The 11,957-nt window shown below is 37.0% G+C and overlaps 1 non-coding gene across 1 annotated transcript; it reads left to right on the top strand.

The window, feature by feature from the left end:
* Positions 1-1,606: 1,606 nt before the first annotated feature.
* On the top strand, positions 1,607-1,679 carry trnak-cuu (transfer RNA lysine (anticodon CUU)). Its single transcript has one exon. It is a non-coding gene; the product is annotated as a tRNA-Lys (tRNA).
* The last annotated feature ends 10,278 nt before the right edge of the window (positions 1,680-11,957 follow it).

Below are 11,957 nucleotides of genomic sequence, written 5' to 3'. Positions count from 1 at the left end.
CAAACAGTCCGAGTAACAATAATCAAAATAAGTACAAAAACACTTCAAAATAAAACAGCGCCAGATGGTTGTAAATTCAAAGTAACTAAAGTACAATACAAACTACAATGGGGCAAAAAAGTATTTAGTCAGCCAGCGATTGTGCAAGTTCTCCCACTTAAAATGATGACAGAGGTCTGTAATTTTCATCATAGGTACACTTCAACTGTGAGAGACAGAATGTGGAAAAAAAATCCAGGAATTCACATTGTAGGAATTTTAAAGAATTTATTTGTAATTTATGGTGGAAAATAAGTTTTTGGTCAACCATTCAAAGCTCTCACTGATGGAAGGAGGTTTTGGCTCAAAATCTCACGATACATGGCCCCATTCATTCTTTCCTTAAGACGGATCAATCGTCCTGTCCCCTTAGCAGAAAAACAGCCCCAAAGCATGATGTTTCCACCCCCATGCTTCACAGTAGGTATGGTGTTCTTGGGATGCAACTACGTATTCTTCTTCCTCCAAACACGACGAGTTGAGTTTATACCAAAATGGATACATGGATGATACAGCAGAGGATTGGGAGAATGTCATGTGAATGTCAGATGAAACCAAAATAGAACCACTGCTCTATTGCAGTGGTTCTCAAATGGGGGTACGCGTACCCCTGGGGGTACTTGAAGGTATGCCAAGGGGTATGTGAGATTTTTGAAAAATATTCTCAAAATAGCAACAATTCAAAAATCCTTCATAAATATATTTATTGAATAATACTTGAACAAAATATGAATGTAAGTTCATAAACTGTGAAAAGAAATGCAATAATGCAACATTCGGTGTTGACAGCTAGAGTTTTTGTGGACATGTTCCATAAATATTGATGTTAAAGATTTCTTTTTTTTGTGAAGAAATGTTTAGAATTAAGTTGATGAATCCAGATGGATCTCTATTACAATCCCCAAAGAGGGCACTTTAAGTTGATGATTACTTAAATGATAAATGGGTTGTACTTGTATAGCGCTTTTCTACCTTCAAGGTACTCAAAGCGCTTTGACACTACTTCCACATTTACCCATTCACACACACATTCACACACTGATGGAGGGAGCTGCCATGCAAGGCGCCAACAAGCACCCATCAGGAGCAAGGGTGAAGTGTCTTGCTCAGGACACAACGGACGTGACGAGGTTGGTACTAGGTGGGATTTGAACCAGGGACCCTCGGGTTGCGCACGGCCACTCTCCCAAATCTTTATTTATAATTGAATCACTTGTTTATTTTTCAACAAGTTTTTAGTTATTTTTATATCTTTTTTTCCAAATAGTTCAAGAAAGACCACTACAAATGAGCAATATTTTGCACTGTTATACAATTTAATAAATCAGCAACTGTTGACATAGTGCTGTATTTTACTTTTTTATCTCTTTTTTTTTAACCAAAATTATTTTCTCTGATTAGGGGGTACTTGAATTAAAAAAATGTTCACAGGGTGTACATCACAGAAAAAAGGTTGAGAACCACCGCACTAGAGACCACCAACACATAAACATCTTATAAAATAAACACAGCAATGGCTGGTGCGCTGCAAGATATTGGGCCGCCATCTTGGAGTGGTGATGAATAAGCCCGGCTAGCTCAGTCGGTAGAGCATGAGACTCTTAATCTCAGGGTCGTGGGTTCGAGCCCCACGTTGGGCGCTTATGTTTTGACCTTAATTTGATTAACGTGAAACCCCCTTTAAACAAGTTGACAATTTATTCGGGTGTTACTATTTAGTGGTCAATTGTACAGAATATGTACTGTACTGTGCGATCTACTAATACAAGCGTCAATAAAAGTATGCAGTACACGGTTGTGACCGCAGGGGGGCAGTACTTGCACACACTCGCAATAACTTAAAAAAAACCCACAAATCCACTGAGGAAGAGGCACATTTTTAGTTTTACAGCACCAAGATAATAAATATCCCTTTTTTAACAAGATAAATGTGTCAAATTTAGGTTGTTTTGGTGAGATCATATGAGATAATAGTTTGTTCAGCTTCTCCTCCTGTATAGTTTAGTGCAGCTATTTTTAAACTGTGGTATGCGCCCCCCCCCCCCCCCCCCCCCCCCGCGACCCCAAAGGGAATAAGCGGTAGAAAATGGATGGGTGGATGGATGTGGGCTTCAGCTAGTGTGGGGGTCAGCAACACGCGGCTCTTTAGCGCCGCCCTGGTGGCTTCATGGAGCTTTTTCAATAATGTATGTAAATGTAAAAAAAAAATGGGGTGAAAATATGATTTTTGTTGTAGTATGGTGTCTGGAGGAGGATAAATACAACACAAACCTTCCTAATTGTTAGAAAGCTCACTGTTTAATGTGTGTATGCGTCACTGATTGAGTATTTGGTGAGCGCTGTTTTGTCCTACTAATTTCAGCGGCCCTTGAACTCACCGATGTGTGGACTCAACGGTTTGTTTACAAGTACAACTTTCTCCGACGTTGCCACAGAAAGACGTGTTTTATGCCACTCCTTTTTGGTCTCATTTTGTCCACCAAACATTTTATGCTGTGCGTGAATGCACAAAGGTGAACTTTGTTGACATGTTGGAGTGCTAATCGGGCATATTGGGTCACTGTATGCCAACATGCTATTTAGGCTAACTGTATGTACACATTGCATCATTATGCCTCGTTTGTTGGTATAGTTGAGCTCATTTAATTTATTTTACCTATGTCCTTTGTGTATTTACTGTATTTCCTTTCATTTCCGCCAGGGCGCTAATTATTTTAAAACCTCTTCTCACTCCGGCACTTACCAAAGGCACAGAGTAAAAATTTGAGTGTGATGTAAGCTTGGACCTTAAATCCTACTGAATAGCTCTTAATCTTCTTCCCTTTATGCGATTTCAAATTACCCGGTATTGAAATCAGCCTCCTCCATTTTGAAAATGATGACAGGGGAAGTGTCACGAGTTTGACCCGGCGGTGATACTAAGCATGCGCTAATTATTTTGCGAAGTGAGTTTGAAACGGCAGTAATTCAAGGCAGGCACATACTATATACCCTGCGGCAATTCAAGGAACTACGGTAGTATATTTTTTCCATATTTCATGACACATTATCTGTATGTAATATTGGCTGCATTTCTGATAGTTGCTTGTGTGCCATGTTGTTCCAGACCACAGCAATTGTTACCCAGCTTGCAAAGATTGTAATAAATCCATTAGAAGAAACTTGGACACACACGTTTATACTTTTGGTCATTTCCAGGAGTTCTCTCACGCTCTGAGAAGTTTTACTAATGTTTTCAAAGAATGTAAAAATATGTAGAATAAATATCACATTTCTGTCAAGGAAGATTTGCGTAAGCCTGCGAAACATAGTCATTTTGATAGTAGGCTAATATAGACACTTACATCATGTGTTGCCTTCATTATAACACTTATATAAGACTTTTAAAGTCATTTTGATAGTAGGCTAATATAGACACTTACATCATGTGTTGCCTTCATTGTAACACTTATATAAGACTTTCAAAGTCATTTTGATAGTAGGCTAATATAGACACTTACATCATGTGTTGCCTTCATTATAACACTTATATAAGACTTTTAAAGTCATTTTGATAGTAGGCGAATATAGACACTTACATCATGTGTTGCCTTCATTATAACACTTATAAAAGACTTTTAAAGTCATTTTGATCGTAGGCTAATATAGACACTTACATCATGTGTTGCCTTCATTATAACACTTATATAAGACTTTTAAAGTCATTTTGATAGTAGGCTAATATAGACACTTACATCATGTGTTGCCTTCATTATAACACTTATATAAGACTTTTAAAGTAATTTTGATAGTAGGCTAATATAGACACTTACATCATGTGTTGCCTTCATTATAACACTTATATAAGACTTTTAAAGTCATTTTGATAGTAGGCTAATATAGACACTTACATCATGTGTTGCCTTCATTATAACACTTATATAAGACTTTTAAAGTCATTTTGATAGTAGGCGAATATAGACACTTACATCATGTGTTGCCTTCATTATAACACTTATAAAAGACTTTTAAAGTCATTTTGATCGTAGGCTAATATAGACACTTACATCATGTGTTGCCTTCATTATAACACTTATATAAGACTTTTAAAGTCATTTTGATAGTAGGCTAATATAGACACTTACATCATGTGTTGCCTTCATTATAACACTTATATAAGACTTTTAAAGTAATTTTGATAGTAGGCTAATATAGACACTTACATCATGTGTTGCCTTCATTATAACACTTATATAAGACTTTTAAAGTAATTTTGATAGTAGGCTAATATAGACACTTACATCATGTGTTGCCTTCATTATAACACTTATATAAGACTTTTAAAGTCATTTTGATCGTAGGCTAATATAGACACTTACATCATGTGTTGCCTTCATTATAACACTTATACAAGACTTTTAAAGTCATTTTGATAGTAGGCTAATATAGACACTTACATCATGTGTTGCCTTCATTATAACACTTATATAAGACTTTTAAAGTAATTTTGATAGTAGGCTAATATAGAAACTTACATCATGTGTTGCCTTCATTATAACACTTATATAAGACTTTTAAAGTCATTTTGATCGTAGGCTAATATAGACACTTACATCATGTGTTGCCTTCATTATAACACTTATATAAGACTTTTAAAGTCATTTTGATAGTAGGCTAATATAGACACTTACATCATGTGTTGCCTTCATTATAACACTTATATAAGACTTTTAAAGTAATTTTGATAGTAGGCTAATATAGACACTTACATCATGTGTTGCCTTCATTATAACACTTATATAAGACTTTTAAAGTCATTTTGATAGTAGGCTAATATAGACACTTACATCATGTGTTGCCTTCATTATAACACTTATATAAGACTTTTAAAGTCATTTTGATAGTAGGCGAATATAGACACTTACATCATGTGTTGCCTTCATTATAACACTTATAAAAGACTTTTAAAGTCATTTTGATCGTAGGCTAATATAGACACTTACATCATGTGTTGCCTTCATTATAACACTTATATAAGACTTTTAAAGTCATTTTGATAGTAGGCTAATATAGACACTTACATCATGTGTTGCCTTCATTATAACACTTATATAAGACTTTTAAAGTAATTTTGATAGTAGGCTAATATAGACACTTACATCATGTGTTGCCTTCATTATAACACTTATATAAGACTTTTAAAGTAATTTTGATAGTAGGCTAATATAGACACTTACATCATGTGTTGCCTTCATTATAACACTTATATAAGACTTTTAAAGTCATTTTGATCGTAGGCTAATATAGACACTTACATCATGTGTTGCCTTCATTATAACACTTATACAAGACTTTTAAAGTCATTTTGATAGTAGGCTAATATAGACACTTACATCATGTGTTGCCTTCATTATAACACTTATATAAGACTTTTAAAGTAATTTTGATAGTAGGCTAATATAGAAACTTACATCATGTGTTGCCTTCATTATAACACTTATATAAGACTTTTAAAGTCATTTTGATCGTAGGCTAATATAGACACTTACATCATGTGTTGCCTTCATTATAACACTTATATAAGACTTTTAAAGTCATTTTGATAGTAGGCTAATATAGACACTTACATCATGTGTTGCCTTCATTATAACACTTATATAAGACTTTTAAAGTCATTTTGATAGTAGGCTAATATAGACACTTACATCATGTGTTGCCTTCATTATAACACTTATATAAGACTTTTAAAGTAATTTTGATAGTAGGCTAATATAGACACTTACATCATGTGTTGCCTTCATTATAACACTTATATAAGACTTTTAAAGTCATTTTGATCGTAGGCTAATATAGACACTTACATCATGTGTTGCCTTCATTATAACACTTATATAAGACTTTTAAAGTCATTTTGATCGTAGGCTAATATAGACACTTACATCATGTGTTACCTTCATTATAACACTTATATAAGGCTTTCAAAGTCATTTTGATAGTAGGCTAATATAGACACTTACATCATGTGTTGCCTTCTTTATAACACTTATATAAGACTTTTAAAGTCATTTTGATAGTAGGCTAATATAGACACTTACATCATGTGTTGCCTTCATTATAACACTTATATAAGACTTTTAAAGTCATTTTGATAGTAGGCTAATATAGACACTTACATCATGTGTTGCCTTCATTATAACACTTATATAAGACTTTTAAAGTCATTTTGATAGTAGGCTAATATAGACACTTACATAATGTGTTGCCTTCATTATAACACTTATATAAGACTTTTAAGGTCATTTTGATAGTAGGCTAATATAGACACTTACATCATGTGTTACCTTCATTATAACACTTATATAAGGCTTTCAAAGTCATTTTGATAGTAGGCTAATATAGACACTTACATCATGTGTTGCCTTCTTTATAACACTTATATAAGACTTTTAAAGTCATTTTGATAGTAGGCTAATATAGACACTTACATCATGTGTTGCCTTCATTATAACACTTATATAAGACTTTTAAAGTCATTTTGATAGTAGGCTAATATAGACACTTACATCATGTGTTGCCTTCATTATAACACTTATATAAGACTTTTAAAGTCATTTTGATAGTAGGCTAATATAGACACTTACATAATGTGTTGCCTTCATTATAACACTTATATAAGACTTTTAAAGTCATTTTGATAGTAGGCTAATATAGACACTTACATCATGTGTTGCCTTCATTATAACACTTATATAAGACTTTTAAGGTCATTTTGATAGTAGGCTAATATAGACACTTACATCATGTGTTACCTTCATTATAACACTTATATAAGGCTTTCAAAGTCATTTTGATAGTAGGCTAATATAGACACTTACATCATGTGTTGCCTTCATTATAACACTTATATAAGACTTTTAAGGTCATTTTGATAGTAGGCTAATATAGACACTTACATCATGTGTTGCCTTCATTATAACACTTATATAAGGCTTTCAAAGTCATTTTGATAGTAGGCTAATATAGACACTTACATCATGTGTTGCCTTCATTATAACACTTATATAAGACTTTTAAAGTCATTTTGATAGTAGGCTAATATAGACACTTACATCATGTGTTGCCTTCATTATAACACTTATATAAGACTTTTAAGGTCATTTTGATAGTAGGCTAATATAGACACTTACATCATGTGTTGCCTTCATTATAACACTTATATAGGACTTTTTAAGTCATTTTGATAGTAGGCTAATATAGACACTTACATCATGTGTTGCCTTCATTATAACACTTACATAAGACTTTTAGTTATTTTGATAGTAGGCTAATATAGCTAATTAGACACTTACATCATGTGTTGCCATCATTATAACACTTATGAGTCTTTTAATTTTTCTGCAGCTCCAGACAGATTACTTTTTTTGTTTTTGTGGTCCATTATGGCTCTTTCAACAATTTGGGTTGCCGACCCCTGATCTCGTGGTACATGAAATAAATCTGTAAATATGTACCGGGAATTAAGTATCATTGTTGATGTTTGTGCATTGTGGGTAATGTTACAGTGGCCCAAAAAATATGAATGCCATCCATCTTCTTCCGCTTACCTGACGTCGGGTCGCGGGGGCAGCAGCCTAAGCAGGGAAGCCCAGACTTCCCTCTCCCCAGCCACTTCATCCAGCTCTTTCCAGGGGATCCCGAGGCCTTCCCAGTCCAGCTGGTAGACATAGTCTTCCCAACGTGTCCTGGGTCTTCCCCGTGGCCTCCTACCAGTCTGACGTGCCCTAAACACCTCCCTATTGAGGCGTTCGGGTGGCATCAAAATATGGTTATACTTTTTAAGAAATGTTTTAATGAATGCTGTATCTTAGTATTGGTCCTTAAGTTGGCACTTTGAGAGTCGACTGTTTAGTGAAAATGTTTGTTTAGTGCCAATAACTGGCATGGCATCATACCAATGGGACTGATGTGCATGCAATGACACAACAACTTAGGCCTTAAATCATCTAAAAGTCACAATTGAGACTGTTTCGTCACAAAACAACTCAAAAACCTCTAAAGGCCTCTAAATTCCCATTATTTTTATTCTTTTTGTAATATTTCTCTATTTTGTTTCCATTTAAACCCCCATTATTTACTTTTTACTCTTTTTTTAAATTGATCTCAACTCTGTACACTGCTGCTGGAATTTTAATTTTCCTGAAGGAACTCACCTGAAGGAATCAATAAAGTACTATCGATCTATCTAGTGGCCACATGTGTGGACAGCACCTTTTAGCTCTTATTTCCAAAATTGTGCACACTACTGAAATGGGGTCTAATGGCCACTTATGTGGACACTTTAACTGCCATCTGGTGGTGTCAGAAGAGTATAACATGCAATGGAATTTGGAAAAAAAAAAAAAAGTAAAAATTAGAATTAGCATGTCACTAAACATGAAGTACACGTTTGTGTACTTATGGACTAAGTACATCATACCAAAAGATGGTTCTTAGTTGTTATTGTCATTGGGATCCAATAAGCCCAAATAGCAAAGAGAAATAAACAAAAAAAAAGCATGTAAACAAACAGCAAAATTGTTCTCTTCGTTCCTTCATCTCTGTGCCGTAGTTCCATGATCCCCGTAGCGTTGGCAAGGAGAGCGTGAACAGCTCCTCCTGAGTGTAAACAAAGGGCTGCTCAACTGATCAAAGCCAAACACAAAACGGCCTGAAAAGACAAATAAAAGTAACAAACTGACACAAAAGCGCCGAAGAGCTTTAGTTAAAGTTAAAGTCACACACACACACTAGGTGTGGTGAAATTTGTCCTCTGCATTTGACCCATCCCCTTAATCACCCCCTGGGAGGTGAGGGGAGCAGTGAGCAGCAGCAGTGGCCACGCCCGGGAATCATTTTTGGTGATTTAACCCCCAATTCCCACCCTTTGTGCTGAACACCAAGCAGGGAAGTGAATTGAAATGAAGTGAGTTATATTTATATAGCGCTTTTCTCAAGTGACTCAAAGCGCTTTACATAGTGAAACCCAATATCTATATTACATTTTTTTTTTTAACCAGTGTGGGTGGCACTGGGAGCTGGCAGGCAAAGTGTCTTGCCCAAGGACACAAGGGCAGTGACTAGGATGGCAGAAGCGGGGATCGAACCTGCTACCCTCAAGTTGGTGGCCCAGCCGCTCTACCAACCGAGCTATAGCGCCCAGGGAGGTAATGGGTCCCATTTTTATAGTCTTTGGTATGACTCGGGTGGGGTTTGAACACCCAACCTATCGATCTCAGGGCAGACACTTTCACCACGAGGCCACTGAGTAGGTAGTTAATGGTTTATGGAAAATATAAGTGATTAAAAAAAAGGGCAAGCAAAGTTGAGAATAATACCAAAAAGTGGCCTAGTGTCTTCCCTGAGATCGGTAGGTTGTAAGTTCAAACCCCGGCCGAGCCATACCAAAGACTATAAAAAAGGGACCCATTACATCCCTGCTTGGCACTCAGCATCAAGGGTTGGAATTGGGGGTTAAATCACGATAAATGATTCCCGGGCGTGGCCACTGCTGCTGCTCACTGCTCCCCTCACCTCCCAGGGGGTGATCAAGGGTCAAATGCAGAGAATAATTTCGCCACACCTAGTGTGTGCGTGCCAATCATTGGTACTTTAACTTTAAAAATAAAACAAAATGCAAGAAGTCAAAGGAGCTACTGTGATGTGCTGCCACTCTTTCAGGTGCGTATAAGGAAAAAAAGAGGTTTAAATAATAATTACAACCAGTGATAAAAAGTATGGCTGCATGAATAATTTTCATCAGCTCCTTGAAATCAGTTACATGCAAACTGTCAGGCTTTCCCCTGACAGTTTGTCTATGTTTTAGTTTTTTCCTCTGCATTTGTCTTTGTTTCCTCTGTGTTTAGTATCTCCTGTATTTAGTTCCTGTCTAGTGCTCTTATTTTGGTTCAGCTTCCTGTTTGTCTCCCTGTGTGCTGTTGTCACCTCATTGGCAAATGGCCACACCTGTTGTCAATCAGCCCGCTCCTATTTGTTGCCACTTTGTCTTCCAGTCAGTGCTGCATCATTGTCGCTCCTATCGTGTCGCTTTATTGCAGCGTAGTGGCGAGCTACATTCGTTTGTTTGACACTTACTGTCTTTTGTTCCCTGCTTCTGTTTTGTTTTCACTCTACAAGTAACTTCTGTTTGTTTTATTGCAGCGTAGTGGCGAGCTACATTCGTTTGTTTGACACTTACTGTCTTTTGTTCCCTGCTTCTGGTTTGTTTTCACTCTACAAGTAACGACTTCTGTTTTCCTGTTTGCTACCCGCTAGCTTCCACGCTAGGCCCTTTTTTGTTTGCTAGCTTCTATGCTAAAGACCCTTAGTTTGTTATCCGCCTCGTGCACGCTTTGTGTTAGTAGCCTTTTGTTTGCTTCTGTCTTAGTGTCTTTATTAAATCATGTTTTCTCACTCCATGCCTGCCTCCATCTCTGCATCTTGGGGTTCGTCAACAAATAACTCTGACACATACTTGCCAACCTTGAGACCTCCGAATTCGGGAGACTGAGGGCGGGGTTTGAGGTGGGTGGGGATGGCCGGGGGGCGGGGTTAAGAAGGAGGAATATATTCATAGCTAGAATTCCCTGAAATTCAAGTATTTCTTTGATGTCTATATAGATATAAAATAAATATTTGAATTTCAGTGTTCATTTATTTCCACATATACACGGACATAACACTCGTCTCTACTCATTGTTGTATTTGAAAGTGCAATGCTTTGCAGCCAGTAGCAAAGCCTTTGAAGGAGTATACCATGAATTGATTAACGTGGACCCCGACTTAAACAAGTTGAAAAATGTATTGGGGTGTTACCATTTAGTGGTCAATTGTACGGAATATGTACTGTACTGTGCAATCTACTAATAAAAGTATCAATCAATCAATCAATAGGTATGGGCAGCATCTGTGACATTTAATTTGCGGGAAAGGAGTGAGTTTAGGGTTGAATTGTCCATCCTCGTTGTATTCTATGTCACTATCTTTTTTTTTGGACATTACTACTTCCGGATGTTGTGTGTCAGTGTGTTAACGTGCCGGCTGGAATAAACACACTGAGAAATATCTCCGTGCCTGCCTACTTTATGGGTTGTTGATAAACCTATGGATACTGGAGACATAAATAAAAGTCTCCTTCTTGTTGTGTGTGCAGTTGTGCACTGAGCTCCAAAAGCTGTATATATTTTATCAATCAATCAATCAATATTTACTTATATAGCCCTAAATCACTAGTGTCTCAAAGGACTGCACAAACCACTACGACATCCTCGGTAGGCCCACATAAGGGCAAGGAAAAACTCACACCCAGTTGGACGTCGGTGACAATGATGACTATGAGAACCTTGGAGAGGAGGAAAGCAATGGATGTCGAGTGGGTCTAACATGATACTGTGAAAGTTCAATCCATAATGGATCCAACACAGCAGCGAGAGTCCCGTTCACAGCGGAGCCAACAGGAAACCATCCCAAGCGGAGGCGGATCAGCAGTGCAGAGATGTCCCCAGCCGATACACAGGCAAGCAGTACATGGCCACCGGATCGGACCGGACCCCCTCCACAAGGGAGAGTGGGACATAGAAGAAAAAGAAAACAAACGGCAGATCAACTGGTCTAAAAAGGGAGTCTATTTAAAGGCTAGAGTATACAAATGAGTTTTAAGGTAAGACTTAAATGCTTCTACTGAGGTTACTGAGTTACCGGGAGGGCATTCCAGAGTACTGGAGCCCGAAATGAAAACGCTTTATAGCCCGCAGACTTTTTTTGGGCTTTGGGAATCACTAATAAGCCGGAGTCCTTTGAACGCAGATTTCTTGCCGGGACATATGGTACAATACAATCGGCAAGATAGGATGGAGCTAGACCGTGTAGTATTTTATACGTAAGTAGTAAAACCTTAAAGTCAC

The sequence above is a fragment of the Nerophis ophidion genome, linkage group LG06 (assembly GCF_033978795.1).
Source record: "Nerophis ophidion isolate RoL-2023_Sa linkage group LG06, RoL_Noph_v1.0, whole genome shotgun sequence".
In the NCBI taxonomy this organism is placed as follows: domain Eukaryota; kingdom Metazoa; phylum Chordata; class Actinopteri; order Syngnathiformes; family Syngnathidae; genus Nerophis; species Nerophis ophidion.
This window is presented reverse-complemented; position numbering and strand designations above follow the sequence as displayed.